The sequence below is a fragment of the Bidens hawaiensis genome, unplaced genomic scaffold (genome assembly GCF_021521415.1).
Source record: "Bidens hawaiensis isolate Kalapana, Puna unplaced genomic scaffold, B.hawaiensis_p1.1 tig00017050_1, whole genome shotgun sequence".
Classification (NCBI taxonomy): Eukaryota; Viridiplantae; Streptophyta; class Magnoliopsida; order Asterales; family Asteraceae; genus Bidens; species Bidens hawaiensis.
In genome coordinates this window covers 445,156-462,226 of record NW_027492581.1, presented here as the reverse complement: position 1 = coordinate 462,226, position 17,071 = coordinate 445,156, and positions in this window count along the sequence as shown.

The window sequence follows — 17,071 nt, the reverse complement described above, 5'->3', positions numbered from 1 at the left end:
TTTGAGAGTTTAATAACTTAACAGTTTCCTTGACTTGTTTTAGCTCTTCTTTGTCAGATGCTGCTGCCGCCAAGGCTTCATTCTTTTCCGCTCGCGCAGCATCGAGCTCTTTCTTCAGGCGCGCAACCTCAGTCTCCAATAAAGATTTTTCAGTATTAACCTGCGCAATAGTTTGGTCACGCGCCTCCACTGCCAACTCCAGGTCACGCGCTTGACGCGCGTACTTGGCCGCATCTGCCTCTGCCACTTGCAGTTTCTCCCGCACAGCTTGCAGCTCAAGCCCGCGCTTCACAAAAAGCAGCGTTGGAACTTGCCCGGTTCTCGCTAAGTTCTGCTTGGAGTTTCTCAGCTTTCTCTCGGGCATCAGAAAGATTCCAAGCAGAAATCTTAGCCTCTTGCTTGGCCTCCGCAAGGGCATCACGTACCTTTATATAATCATTGCGAAGCTCTTGGGAGGTAGCAAAAAACGCAGACCCAGCAAAAAGGTGGTCATTAAGCAAATCCACGCGAGCGCGGTCCTTTTGAAACCTCCTTTCAGCTGGAGGAACAGAGTGAGCCCAAAAGTCTTCACATACGCCCAAGGATTGGAATGAGCTCTCTTCAGTGATACTCCAGCTCGGGCGATATATGTGATCGGCTCCCTACAAACACAAAGCAACGCAAATAAACGTTTTAGTTATCTAAACACTAACTTGGAAGTCTGCACAGCGGAGCAAAATAAACTTATACCTTAGGAGAACCGGCAGAAAGATTAGCGCCAGCTAATGAGCTCCTGCCTGCCCCATGAGAAAAAGGCTGCGCCACGAAATCTCGTGGCGCTATAGGGCTTACGCGGCCACCATCAGAATTTTCAAAATTAACCTCCTCATCATCCTCTATAACAGGTCTTTTCTCCTGCGACTTGGAAGAATAAAAAATAGTCTCACGAGGAGGGCTGCGCACAGGAGGAGGTGAGGGAGGTCTTGACGTTGTTAGAGCAGCGCGAAAAATAGTCTCCTGCTCCTTAGTGATCCCAATGAGGGGAGATTCAGTACTTGTTGGAGCAGGAGCAGAACTAACGGCACCAGCGCTAGCAGTGCCACCAGCAGCTTGTGTGCCAGCTATAATTCCTATGGAAAAACCAACAAGGAGAAATGATTCATGACTTGAACTAAAGGAAAAAATCAGACAATCAAAGCGCAATAAATACCTTGGCGCACCGCAGTCCGCGAATTAAGCATCGCCATGAAGTCCATTTTCCCCCTTTTTGAGGGCAAAACAGAGGACTTCAAAACAACCTTCGGCATAGCCTTGGCACCTTGCTGCGCCTGAGGTTGAGCCACCAACGTTGCCGGCTCTACAAACATTTGAGTGAACAAAGCTTCATTAATAACTCTATCGGAATCACGCTCATAAAACCACAAAATATAAACAAAGTATACCTGTTGGAGAAGACGAAACAGCAGGCGCAGCACCGCTTCCCTTGTCCGCCGCGCGCAGAGATGAGGTGGCAGCACCATACCTCGTGTGGACTGGAGGATTGCCCACACCTTGAGGCAAAGAAGACGAGGAAAACTTGGAAGTAAAACCCTTGGTTTTCTCAAGTCCCTTCACTTGAGTAGGAGGAAGATTCTGGGCAACAGAGGCATCATCTTTTTTCTGTTTTTTACTGGCCCCTGCGCCAATCTTGCCTTTAGCCTTGCGCTTGAGTTTTCGCGCTTCAGCTTCTTCCTCTTCCCTTTCCTCTTCCACAGGCTCCAACTCATAATTAGCGAGCGCATCTACAATACGCGCAACAGAAATGTTAAAACCAAATTTGGTATTCTAAGGGCCTAAACACAAATACAAGGGCTTACCAGGCGCATCGCTGTCAAAGCAAAATTCTAAGTCGACAGGGATGAACATATCATCGAAGCGATCAGGGAAAGCAACTTCCCCAGCGTTCAGGGCGACAGAGCCACCTTCTGTATGCTCGTCATAGGCGGCGTGGATGTATTCCTTGCTTTCTGCATAAAACAAGACAAGTGATATCAGCAAAACGAATTATACTCGCGCAAAATTAATGCAATGAACAAACAACCCACCTGAGCCATCAACATGGATGACAGGCTCAGTTTCGCTGTCAGTCCACCTCTTGCTCATGCCAACCCCCACCAACGCTTCCTCGCAAATATTCTTGGCGGGGGATGGTTCAGTAGTTAATTTTTAACCCACTCGCCAGATGGATTCTTAAGAACGTCATCATCCGCGGGCGCGGAAGTAATCGCGCGCACGGTCATACGAATGGGAATAACACCAGCCTTGATATAAAATAATTTTCAGCCCAGTCATGAAGGTTTTTGAAGGCAACAGTGCAGCACTTAACCTTCTAACTGCGCGGTGTGAATGAGAACCAAGAATCTTGGATTTTCGGTTTATAAAAATATTGAAAGCGCCGAGGGGTGGGCTCCTCGCGCTGAGCTTTGCACATGAACTCAAAATGAGTCATGCGCACTAATCCACAGGGATGGACTTGAGATATATGAATCCCGTTAAATTGGAGGAGCGCACCTATAAACCTCGTCATCGGAAGATGAAGATTACAGTGGGTGAAAAAGTGAGAATATAAAGAGATATAGCCGGCGGGAGGATCCGCCGCCGTTTGCCCGGTCGCCGGGAGCAGACAACCATACTCAGGGAGAAAACCCTGAGAGGCGACGAGATTATCAAAATCAGGTTGTTTCAACTTGCAGGGAATCTCATCCCATCTCTTCACCGCCTTGTTCTTCCCTCCCTCCTCCGACGAGGCCTCGGCAACCCGAGTACCCTTGCCGGTTTTCTTCAAAGTAGACATAACCACTGATTTTACGCGGCTTTTACTAGGGGAAATTGTGGTGTCTGGGTTATCAGACATACAATTGCGAATCGAACAATATGGTTACTTTAAGCACGGAATTCAGGGACAAAGACGAAAGCTCTTAATCGGAATATAAATGATAGGCAAAAGCTCTGAAAATGACAATGGAGATGAAGAAAAAACCGTTCAAAAGGTTTGGTTTTATAGGCCCAGGAGAGAGAGAGAGAGATACAAGTAATAATCAGATCTATGCTCACGCGCCCCCACTCGCAGGCGTAGGTCAACATAAGCGCGACACGTGTTCCTGACACTGTATGAGGAGACGTGAAAAGCCACTGTAGCACCTCGAGCACACGAAAGGTCTGACACATAACGTCTCCATCTCTGATGCATGTAAACACCAACCAACCACGTGCATTGACGATTCGTTTTAACCAAAGGGATGGAATTTCGCGCAACGCGCGTATAAGAAAAGAAAAAGAAAAAACAAGTCCTATTGAAAAAGCAAACTATTAAGTCTAATATCTATTTTACCTCGCTCGCGCGAGACAAGACACACATTAGACTGGGGGGGCTTGAAGGGGTATGCACCCGCCTTAACATCGAGCGGGGCGGGTCAACCCACAAGATATAGACAAGAGGCTTGAAAACCTATGCGCAAGCGCATGGATGTCATGAAGACACAAAGCCAAAACCTATGCGCAAGCGCATGAAACATCTGCGCGTGGCGCATATCATATATGCACACAACACACACATTTAGTGTGAGAATAAAGAGAAGACCCTTCGCATCCCCGGGATAGGCGCATAAAGGCCGCGCGTAAGCGACACATAACAAATGAGAGAATAGTCTAATCCAAATCAGGATAAGGACAACCATGATTGTACTCATCAGACAACCTTCCAGAAGGTATCTTTTAAGGAATAAAGAATGTGCTGATGTTGACAGCTGCCAATGAAGGGTGGACAACTCAGCAAAGCCCATGTGCCACCACGTGATGGCACATGGGTCAGGTGAAAGACCTTAGTCAGAGAATAATCAATGAAAAAGCATCAGGTGTCCTAAGTACACGTGGCGCGAAGCAACAGGAGGAGGCCAAAAAGGCCCCAATTGGGTCTGAGCCAAATCATTGGAAACCCTAATACTATAAATACCACACCACCTCCACAGTTGGAGGCCGGCAAGAAAATATACTCTAAGTCCTTTACTCATTTTCACATCTTGATTATCCTCTCCTACAATATCTGATTCTCACACCAGAGGGTTACCCCAAAGAGGACCCTCTGTCCCTTTCTGAGGGGTAAGCTCACGGTACTGTTCGTTTTGTAGGTGGAAGAACTCGTATCATGGAAAACCATCGGTGATATAGCACACTCGTACCCGAGGAACGTTGATCGTATACAAGTAAGTCGATACACGCTTTTTCACTTATTAAAATGGCAATTATTTAGTATTCATATGTGAATCATTTTATCTCACATATACATTTTATTGTCATTCAAAAATTGTATGTAACAACTTTTAATGTCATTCAATCAAAATTTGTATAATTTTATTAAGTTGAACAGTTTGGTTGTTTAGTGCATGAGGTACACATGAATGCTAATTAGTTGTAATTATTAAAATTGTTATATTATTTTTTATACCAGTCCGTGTATTACACGGGTTCTAATCTAGTTACTAAATATATATGATATATAAGTGTTTTAAACATATAATTTTGGAATTTCGGGAACAAGCTGCGCCGCAACTTCCTTTTGAATAGCAAACCAATTCTATTAAAAATGAAGCTTTGGGACTTAGGAACGAAAAGAATTAAACACTGATCCCTGCTAAAAAATTTCATAGTATATGTAATAAATTTTTAAATATATTATAAGCAAATAGTAATGTAAGCATCGTTGCTTACTGCTTACTGGCGATTATCGTGATAACGTATGGTAATGGCATTATTTCATTTGAATTTATTGAAAATGTGTACGTGTTATGATACACATGTCGATGTTGTTGCTATAAGTCATCTTTTCCTAAAGATGTAATTTATTCTACAAAATTGTTCCATGTATCAATAGGGTCTTTGCAATAGATATATAAGTTTATGCTTAGCATACTTAGTTACTTACATAACTGTTGGTTAGTCATAACGGTCTCAAGATATTTTCTAACACGTTTTTTATGTCTACAACTCACCCTACAACTCAAAATACAAGGAAACTGATCACTTTCTGTTGGAAAGAGTCGTTCCTAGTATATTTGTATAAAGCTCCAACACTACCTTGTTACACGAATCTTTATAACAACATGATACAATATAAGTACAAACTCTAATATAGAAAATAATGTCTTAATCAGTGGCGGATCCAGGAATTTTTTTCAGGTGGTGCACAACTTTTAGATGATTCAATTTCATAGAATCGGGTATAAAAAATTCCGGGTCGGTTTGAGGTTCGGGTCGGTTAGATGGTTCGGGCAAAGTTCATTACATAATAAAAATACAATAATAAATTCCGGGTCCGTTTGAGGTTCGGGTCGGTTAGAAACCATATTCACACAATTAACCTTACCTCAACAAAAAACATCCACCAACACCACCACTCTTATCTTTCCAACCATTTTAACACCCAACACCAACAACCATGATTTGAAATATACTATTCGTGACCACAAGCCATTAAAACTAAATTTAACAAATAACCAAACAATTAAGTAGTTAGCAATCAAGAACAATTAACAAGTCAAGAACAATTAACATTTAACAAATGAATGCAAACTTACCTTCAAAGTGGGAGGATTCGAGCAATCGAGCTTCGAGGAAGAGTAGAAGACAGGAGGAGAGGAAGGCAGGAGGTTGGAGAACGGCCGGAAAAGCTGCGGTGGTGGTCGGGGAACGGCCGACGGGGAAGAGGGGACAGGGGAGATAGCAGGCGCCATTGTGTTTAGTGTCTGTGTGTTTTATTTTTTGACTAATAAAACCCTAAATGGGTTGTGCAGTAATTAGTAAAAAGGAAGAGTTCAAGAAAAAAGTTCAAAAATTATATGGAAATCCGGAATCGAACTTGTGACCTTCAAGTTACAAAACCAGCACCTTACCAGCTGGCCAAACGTTTCAAATGTTTTTAAGGTGGTTCCTTCCTAATTTATAAGGTGGTTCCTCTAATGTTTTATATATACAAATACATTATTATTTTGAAACTCGGGTGGTTCCGGGGAACCACCCATTTCTACTATAGATCCGCCCCTGGTCTTAATGGTGTTGTAATTTGCTTTTGCCAACAATCTAGACTAAGACTATGTATCATTAAGTGTTAAATAATGAAAATCCTGTGACATGGTATGTATTATTTTTAAAACTAAACGGTAATGATGATCTTTAGCAATGAAACCACTTAGACAACTATGGGTTAAATAATAAGAGTGTTGCTGTTGATGCTGGTGAGATTCTTGCGAGATTTCTTTGTCATGATCGATTGGGTGATCATGTCATCATGAGTCAAGAGCATCGATTATGGCGAAGAAACATCGCAATATTCTCAGCCACATCAACAACAACAATGTTGTTATTTCACTCATCATCGTCTCTGGTTCTTTAATTGTTGAAGATCAACATTATAATTTAGTTCTTGACAAGATTAACGAGAGGGTCAACTCGTTAGATAATTCAATTTCGGATATGTAAATGGTAATCAAACAACTGTTAGAAATTCGAAAGTGCTTTCTGTTCGAACGACCGATCAAATTAAAAGAGAATCAAAGTTAGGGGTTTAAAATCTTTATTAAGTAAGTGTTTTATATTATATTTCTTTAATCATATTTATATATATTAAATACATACATACATAGTTAAGAAAGATGGTCTGTGGTGCTAGCCCCTTGCTAGTGTTTCTAGTAAAAAATTTGTTTGGCTTTCAAAATGATTTGATAATTTTACAAAATGATTCAATTACAACAGAGAGTCAAGTAAGAGGGTAACAAGCTGCAACGCAACCTTCTTTTGAATGACAAATCAAATTCTATTGAAAACAAAGTTACACTTCTTCGGCGTCGAAATGTTATTGTACACAATACGTTGAACTTTTTTTTAAAACGTAACAGCATATGGGCCAGGGACTCAAATGTATCAAAAAACAAAAGGACTTAAGTCATGTTGATTCTCGACACAGACTTTCTTATGCTTAACAATTTTTTCAATTTCTGTCGTTAACATTTAACACGGTCTACCTAGTAATAAACCTGGTGTTCCTAAACCCGAGGAACACTCAAGTAAGATCTAAATAAGGTTTAAAAAAAAGGTTAAAAGCTTATAAATGGTTTTTTAAATAGACCTAAAAATGTTTTTTAACTTATTGGCGCATGTCGAGTTTGACCGTTGCTTCTTTTATTTTGGGCGTCCCGTGATTATTGACCTTAATTTACGGCGTTTGTCGGACTCGTGCATCATCCCCAATAGAAGAAAAGAAAAGGCATAGTAATATAAAGTTTTAAAATAATATACAAGTTATACCAACAGTAAGATATATGCAAAAATAAATCTAACAAATATTCATCTTACTTTTTACAAATAACTAGTGATTTACCCGCATGTTATGCTGGAAACTGGTCGGTAGAACCCGGATGTTGCAGTGGCGAGTTAACACGATTTTGGTTTGTATTGGCTACGTTTGTTACGGAACCAGAAGTAAACCTAAAAAATTAATTCGTCACATTAACATATTCAAAATAAGAAACCAAAAAAAGTAGCGGAACTCATATAGTGTATTATAAAAAAAATTAACATATTTATTCGGTCGGTAAAACCTGAGCCGTTACAACGGTAAGTCAACACGAACTCAGTGTCCAAAGCCAGCGCGGACCCGGTTAAGACAACATAATCCGACTTGGCAAACGGGGTCTCCAAATTGAGAAGGCGGTGGCGTAAACAAAAAGAAAGAAAATCGTCATTCTAAAAAGACAACATTTATTCGGTCGGTAAAACTCATACATTTTAACAATTGGGTTTATATAAACATGCTTTAAATACTTTTTCAACAACAAAAAAAAGAAAACATTATCCACACCTATATTCTAAGTATTTGTTAACCAAATTATGTTTTTAAATTGTTTTAATGGCCCACCACAATGATGCAATGTTGGAAAAAAAAAAGACAGAATTAAATAAATTGTCCTTTATCTTTCACTCAAATTTCACTCGTTGTTCATTATCTTCAAAATTGATCTTTTTTGTTTTTTACGTTTCAAAATCCAACAGCGTTTATCCTTTTTGCCTAACCCAGTTAGTTTTTCTCGTTAAGTCAGGTGAGGCACATGAGGGCAAATTGGTCATTTTACCTATTAAAATAAAAAATTTTTTTAAAAAAAATAAACAATAAAAATAATATATATATATATATACATTTAAATTCTTTCTCTCTCCCCCTTCTTCTTCCTCCTCCAGCCACCACCAAGCTCTACGGCAGCCACCGTCTTCTCCGGCAAAGAAAAAATAAATTAAAAAACAAGAAAGTTTCCCAGAATTGGGTTTGACAGAAGATGATTGCTTTGAAAAGAGCTTGCTGGGATCTGTCTTGTTCATCACCTGCTACTATGAACTGTTTCAAACAGAATCAGATTTGTAACAAACCCTATTCTCCAGAACAAGGGTTGGAAAGAATCTGGCAAAGATTCTTGGAAGAATAATGGTGGATAGAATCTCAGAATCAAACACTATACGTCTCCGGCTCCGGCGAGGTCCTAGATCTGGATGCTTCATCACCGCCACTGCACCACCACCTCCGAGCACCACTGATTCCGGCAAAAAACGAGCACCATTGCACCACCACCTGCCACCTAAATAATCACAAATCGACCGGAAGGTTCAGATCGAAGTCAAAATCGTCATCGCCGCTGGTCAAGTCCACAATATCGCCGCTGCCATCCTTCATCCCCGTTTCTATTCTCTCATCTGGCTGGAAACACAAATCTCAGCCATCTCAATCTCTAAAACACCAAGATCTGCCATTTGTATACATCTAATTTTGCTTTTTGTGTTGGAGTTTTGGAATTGGATCGTTAAATTAGAAAAACCCATTTAGAAACTTGGCACAAAACTTTTGATCTGGGTGAATTTTGGGTGTTGTTGGTTTCCGATGGGAGTGGAGGTGGAGGTGGAGGTGGTTTTCTTTGTCGGAGAAGACGACGGTGGTAATGGCTACCGGAGAGCTTGGTAGTGGTTGCCGGAGAGTTTGGTGGCAATGGAGGAAGAAGAATAAGGTAATTGAGGAAGAAGGAGGTGGGAGAGAAAGATAATAAATATATATTAAGTTTTTTTTATTGTTTTTCTTTATTCATTAAAACATTTTTTTAATTGAATAGGTAAAATGACTAATTTGCCATCATGTGTAAGGCACATGACCTGACTTAACAAGAAAAATTAACTGGGTTAGGCGAAAAGAATAAACGCTGAAAGATTTTGAAACGTAAAGGACAAAAAAGATCAATTTTGAAGATGATGGACAACGAGTGAAATTTGGACGAAAGATAAAGGACAATTTCTGTAATTCTATCGAAAAAAAACTGTCTTGAAAAGGAATCGAGCCCGTGCAAGTTAAGGACAATGATACAACATCATAACAACCTAGCCACTAACCTAGAACCAAAGTTTTGTATTTTGTGCACAAACAACTAACATATATAAAAAAAGTTTATTGAATTTTAATAGTTCATATTGATTGTTATTGGCCAATAATAATCCCTATTTATTTTATTATCACTGGCGGTCCCAAATTTAAAAAAGTTGGCCCCTAATGGTCCGCCGTTAAAAATGACTTAACACCGTTATACTTTTTTCCGAATTTCAAACTAATGTTTTAGGGTTTTTGATCGTAAGGAGGACATGAGTCGATTGATGTAAAACTTAGCTCGAAACGGTGATCCAGACGACTTGATTTTTGTTAATTGTAAGTTCTAACACCCGAATTGAAGCATTGTTTCGTCGTTTTGGAGCACCGTTTCGAACGAAGTTTGACATCAATCGACTCGTATCCTCCTTCCAATCAAAAACCCTAAAATATTAGTTTGAAATTCGGAAAAAAGTATAACGGCGTTAAGTCATTTTTAACGGGGACTATTGGGGGCCAACTTTTTTAAATTTGGGACCGCCAGTGGTGATAAAATGAATAGGGATTATTAATGGTCAATACCAATCAATATGTATTATTAAAATCCAATAAACCTATAAAAAATCACTGAACCAAATTTACTTCTGTGGCACGGACAGTCAACTTTACTCTATACTAGTAATTTACCCACGCGTTGTGCGGTAAAATCGGTCAGTAAAACCCGGTGTTGTCGTGGCGAATCAACGCGAATTCAGTCAATAGTAGCAACGTTCGTTACGGTACTGGAAGTAAAACAAAATGGAAACAAAAGGATAAAAATAAAAATTAGGGTGTTGCCGTGGCGAATCAACACGAATTCAGTCAATAGTAGCAACGTTCGTTACGGTACTAGAAGTAAAACAAAATGGAAAAAAAGGATAAAAATAAAAAATTGAGGTTGGCAAATGGGTGGCGTTGGTTGTCCTGGACAACGGCAGTGAGTCACCGCGAATTTAGTCAGTATTAGCTACGTTCGTTATGGTACTGAAACTTAGTTAAAATGAAAACAAAAAATAAAAATAAAAATAAAAATTGAGGTGAGCCAATGGGGTGACTTCGATCGGTCCCAGACGCTGAGGCAGTGACTCTACGACACTCATATAACATATTATAATTTTCTTTTGTTAACATATTTAAAACAATGTTTAGACAAAATGACAAAAGACGTCCTTTACGTTTGACTCGATTTTCATTAGACGTCCTTTAATAAAAGAAATAACAAAAGGCATACATCATGTTTCAAATTCCTTTCACGTTACGGCCTTTGGCACTAACCCAGTTAATTTTTTTCGTTAAATCAGATCATGTGCAAGTCACACGAGGGTAAATTCATCTTTCTACTGCTTAAGGGACTATTTATGTAGATTACTTAAAGTTTGAGCCATAATAAAAATATTTAAAAAAAATAAATTAATAAATATTAATTTAATAAATCCCAGACTCTTTAATCTCTTTCTCTCTCTAAAAAAACCATATTGTAACCACCACCACAAACCACCACAATTTCTAATCATCTTCTTCGACTCTCGGTGAGAACATAGATGCCGAGAAACACAAACCGACTGTTTCCTTTCAACATGAACCACCACCACATGTTGGAACCCAGACCTGGTTTTTCTGCTAGGATCCAAGTCCTGAACTGAATCTGGATTTGGATTTAGCAATAGTGCGGCAGGCAATAAGGCAATACGCTTCAATAGCCTCATTATGAAGCCTTGTCGAAACAATCCTTCCGTCACCCTTACCTCCGGCAGCAGCCGTCACTAAACCCCCATTGGCCATTTCCGTCGTTTCCACCGTCGTCCAAACCCTCAATCGTAGGAATCTTTCACCGTTTCAAATTTGCGTGCCAAATAAAACCCTAATCACCCAGACCTGGTGGTGGGCGGTGGTGGTATGTGGCGGTGACAGGTGGTGGTTTCTTGATGGTAAAGAATGAGTTGATTTTGAGGTTTAGGTTTTGATATAGGAGGGATTTGGATTATTATATATGAATTGTGTCTTAGGGTTTGATTTTGGGGATTTGCAAGTTGAAAGCAAGGGTAGAAGAAAGAAGAGAGAGAGAGAGAGAGTTGCAGGTTGAAAGCAATGATAGAAGAAAGAAGAGAGAGACGGTGGATGATGATGAGAGAGATAGTGCTTATATATATTTTTAAATGTTTTTAAATATTCTATAAATAAAATGGTGGAATGACTTATATACTCTCATGTGCTTTGCAAATTATCAGATATAACGAAAAATTTTAACTGGGTTAGGGCTAAAGGACTTAACATGAAAGGGATTCAAAATGTGAAGTATGTATTCTGCCATTTCTTTTGCTAAATGACATCTATTGAAAAAACGTTCAAACATAAAGGATGTTTTTTACTATTTTGTCCAATGTTTATTTGGCCGGTAAACCCGGGCGTTGGTAAAACCCGATCGTTGCAACGGCGAGTTGACTCGTATTCGGGTGTTCCGGTGGTGAGTTGGTCAAACTGGGGCCCTGGTAAAATCGGGGCTTTCCGGCGGACGGTCAACGTGAATTTTGTCGATTTCATTTACATTTGTTACGGTACCGGAACTAAAATTAAGTTTGGTAAAATCCAGGCGTCAGTAAACCCGAGCGTTGTCGGTACTGGATGTTGCGCAGTGAGTTGGTAAAACCCAAGTATTGTCAGTCCCAGGCGTTATGGCAGTGAGCCGACACAAATTCGGTAACACAAAAAAGAAAACGTTCGTTACGAATCTAGAAAAAAAGGTGAGTCGGTAAAACCCAAGTATTGTCAGTCCCGGACGTTGTGGCGGTGAGTCAACACAAATCGGTAATACAAAAAACAAAACATTAGTTACGAATCTAGCAAAAAAAAAAACAAAACAATTAGGTTTTTTTTAATTTTTTTTTTCTATTTCGTCTTCACAATTACAATAATCCATCTCCAGCAAAACCTTAATCATCCTCATGATCTAACCTTTATTATATTCTGCTCGTTTACTTTTTTAAGGTTTATTAACAACAATCAGAATTATCTGTGAGTATAATCATCTCTCTACGGTTGGAAACAATTCACAACCCTATGTTCGATTCACTGCAATCAATCGATGAACACACAACCGGTGAGTAGTCTGCGATTCAAATTGGTTTTGCAAATCAAAGTAATTTGATTAATTGATTGTTATTGCCCGATAAACTTCATTTACTGATCAATTAGATTACAAAGTGGGGGCTGAAATAAAAAGGAATACTCTCATGTCAATTTTTTTATTTGATTCGTAATTGTTAGAATGTTACTGGTATTGTTGTTTTGCTATTAACCTTTTATATTACTTCTTTGAATTTCATTCTATATTGCAAAATGATTATAGTTATACAAGTTTGATTTTGCATTTGCATGATTGCATCCATATTAAAGTAGAAATGTATCTTTGATGCAAGCAACAATATATTTTGATTCGACTTCAAGTTTGTATCCATTGCATCAATCTAAAACTTCTAATATAAATTACGGAGTTTAATTGATTAGGCTTCTGCTTGTATCGATTTCGGAGTGTTATTGACTACGATTATAAATAGTTGATTATGCGATGATTAAATGATTACCATTTTGTGATGAATTTGAGATTCAATGCAGGTGTTTAGACATCAGAACAATGTGGGTGTTTGAAAAGTCTCAAATTTTCTGTCAACCGTGTATCCAACTGCACATTCGCCACCTCTACTGGTATTGAATCTAATTCATTATATTAATCTCTTTTATGTTCTTATCTCTTTAACCAAAAATATTAGAAAATAGAAAAAGAATGCCTTGATTTGTAGCTAAATAGAGTCGTATGCCCTTTGCCAACTTAAGAGTTTAATTTACGAGTCCAAGTAACTCTAATATTTTGAATCAATATATGGTTGGAGGGATCCCAAGCCCACAATTTTCATAAACTGAAAGTATCTTTTATTATTTTTGTTTGTGTTTACATTATTTGAAGCAACAAAATATCTCCTCCTTGAGTATTTCGTTTGGTATAGTGAGTTTTTCCTTGAGTATTTGAAGCTACAAAACATACTATTGAACTGATTTATTAAGTTTGTGTTTACCTGATTTAGTTGACTAATATACTGTCAAATTGATGTTTCTCTTCATATTCGTTATGTAGCTTGATTCAAATAAAAACTATACAGATCAAAGTAATTATATTAAAAGTTATCTGTTAGTTCAAATTAAATACATAAAAGGCTATGGGCTTTTGTTTATGGATGCGATTGGTTAGTTGGTTGAAATAGAAAAGTCATCATCATCATCATCGTCATCGTACTCAGTATATCCCACCAATAGCAATGCTATGGTAGGGTCTGAGGAGGGTAAGATGTAGACAGCCTTACCTCTATCCCATAGGGATAGAGAGGCTGCTTCCCGTTGAAATAGAAAAGTGAACTTTTTAATTAAATAGTAACCATGAATGTGTTTTATTTCTTTAGTCTTCACTACCGACCATATTTCAAAACCACCAAGAAATATTGTAAACAAATTTCATGAATTGCTAAATGGTTATATGTGGTTCGGAAATTTAAACATGTTCATCATTTTTAGGACACAAACTGTGAAATTTTTTAAACTGTCTTTTTTATTGCAAGTATTATTTTTATAACGATTAATTATGTAACTGGTATTTTTGGAAGTTGAAATCTACTATTTGTTATTGCTGTGTGTTACACCATTTGCAACTTACTATTTCAAATAACAATCAAATTACCATTATGTTTCTAATGATTTTGAAATGATCAAAGAACAAAGAAATACATTCAACTATTCAGCTCAAATTGTTGTTTGGTAAAGTCAAAGGAGAGTGTTACTTGATTTTTTTAGGCAACAATGCATATAATTTGTTGATTCAACTATTCAAATAACAATCAAGTGATCAACTATTGGGTTAATTCTCTCCAGGGGCAGATTTGGGATTAATAAATCAATTAAATTTTGATGCTATTCTACTCATGTTTATTTTCTTTTAACTTCTTACGAGTTACAATTAAGTATTTCAATTGTGGATGATGCCACAATTTCTGTATGTTAATCTATGTATATGATAATAAAGTTTTAGTTGTTGTGGATGACAAGTGATTTTATGTCTAACTCTTTGATTGAATGTTGGTGTGTTATTGCAATGCTACAGTCTCTGATGCTCACTTCCTAGCCTTGAACCACTAGAGAGTGGAGAACTAAAGTGTTGTGTAAGAATGTTGAAGTAAAAGCTATTTTGGTCATTACTCGTACAAATGTGGGTTTTGATTGGTTTGGGCCACTTGATTCTTAGTTGTTGAATATCATTAACACGGCTCCTAGATAATTTTTAAATGGTAAGCATGAACTGCTACTGATATTGGTAAAGAATGATGCGCTGCTGCTATTGGTCTTCAATAGTTCAATAGAGCTTTTGGTAAGTAGCAAAGGCTATGCATGTTACAAGAAGAAAAACTAGGCTGTTTATTTTAACTTTGTAAATTGTATTTGTATTTGAACTTTGTACATAATTAATTTAATAAGTAATTTTTTATACAAAGTTATTTTTTTATACATATTATGACTATATAATTTATATATATTGTCCAGCCCGTGTAATACACGGGTACCTAACCTAGTTTAACCAATAAAACAAAAAAATTAAAAAAAAAATTGGACCATTGAGGCACTTGGCCCAATCAGGGCCTTGCGACACCAACCATCAACTTTACTAATAGATATATAATTTACTAGGTATTTTGTACGGGGTGATCCAATGACAAAAAGCCACCGTTAGCTAAACCGATCCAGTTGTACCCTGCATTAGCCTCTAAGCACCGTTGTACCCTGCATTAGCCTCTAAGCAACGTGCAAGCAACAAAATGTCACTCTCGAGGTTGCGCGAGAACAAACGCGGCATAAAGAAGCTGACCTCGTCACAGCCCTAGAGGCTAATGCTGCCCTAGAGCAACATGTTTCTATGTAGGGTGGTTTAATCACCAGCTATGACGAGGAAGTCAACACTAAAAGGCTGAAGCATCTGAAAGAAAAAAAAACTTGTTGAACTCACCGCTGATAACGTCCGTCTTGTTTTGGGATATGTGGATATGAAGAAAGCGGCTGAGCAAGCGGTGTATGAAGAAAGTGGCTTATGTCACATGGTCTCCCGTTGGTAACATACACTCCTTTTTATAGGTTTTTGCGCCGTATGTCAGAATTCTCCTAACTGTTGTATTTTGCAGGTTATTATTGAACATATCAGGGATGGTCTTAAGTTAGGTGACTGTTTGGCAGAGCTTCTACATGCTTCCTCGCAAGCTGGACGCAAGGTTTGATTTGAGGAGGGCGTGAATTTTATAGAAGAGAAGCGTTCACTAGAAGAGTTCGAACTACATGGTCATGACAGGGAGGCTGAATACAAAGTTAGGTTGCAAGCCTTTGATGAGTTGTCCTAATTCAGGGAGCTATTCAACAATTTTCTACGCAAGAAGATGATGTGCAACGTCTTCAAGAGTATTTCCATATTGATCCTGAATTCAATGTTGAAGAAGCGGAAGCTCTTGTAAACCTCATGGTTGAGAGAGGTATGGTTCCCGACGTAGTGACATACACTTCACTTATAGGTGGTTATTGTTTGCGGCATGAGGTTAAAAAGGCAAGGAAAGTATTCGATTCGATGGTGGGTAGAAATATTGTTCCGAGTATTATAACTTACAACTAGGGGTGGCAAATGTGATCCATAGGTTGAATGGGTTGTAATAAAATGTATATAATGGGTCAGAATGGGTCAAACTAAAAAAAGAAAAGGATTGAAACGGGTCAAAACGGGTTGACATTTTTTTAGGTATAACAGGCTTAGTCTAAAGGTGCACAAACCGGTTTAAAAAAAAGAAACTAAATAATAAATGTTAAATGGTGGTTTAAATTTCTAAATGTGCACAAACCGGTTTAAAAAAAAGAAAAGAACAAAAAAAACATGTTTGGGTTGAAACCGGTTCGGTTTGGTCAACCAAAAGTCAAAAACGGGTGTCCTTACCATCACGTGGGGAGGTTCACTTAATGTGATAAGTGCAAGAAGTTCGGTCATGGAGCTCCAACTTGTAGGGTTAATGCCATTGCAGATAAGCGTGTTGATAGGGTCAAACAAGGATGTTATGAATGTGGGGACCCCAAACACTTCAGGAAATGGCTCGGTTTGATGGTTCAAACAGTTTTGAGTATTATTATACAATTACAATCAAGTAATAAATAAATAATTTTAAGTTATCTAATATCCCCCTTCAAGCTGAGCGGTGGCGGTCTGATGTGAAGTAAATGACGAAATTGTTGAGTTTGAGTAGCAGGAAGACTCTTGGTGAATATATCTGCCACCCGAAGCTTGGCTGGGACAAACTTAGTGTATAACTTTCCAGAAGTCACAAGCTCGCGAATAAAATGGTAATCAAGATCAATGTGTTTTGCCCTTTTATGTGAGACCGGGTTTTGCGAAAGAAATAAAACACTGCGATTGTTAAAGAGGATAGTTGGACGAACAGGTGGTAAAGCTTGAAGTTCATGGAACAAGTGTGTTATCCAGACAATTTCTGTACCCGTATTTGCCATAGCACGATATTCAGATTTACAGCTAGAACTAGCAATGGTGGGTTGTTT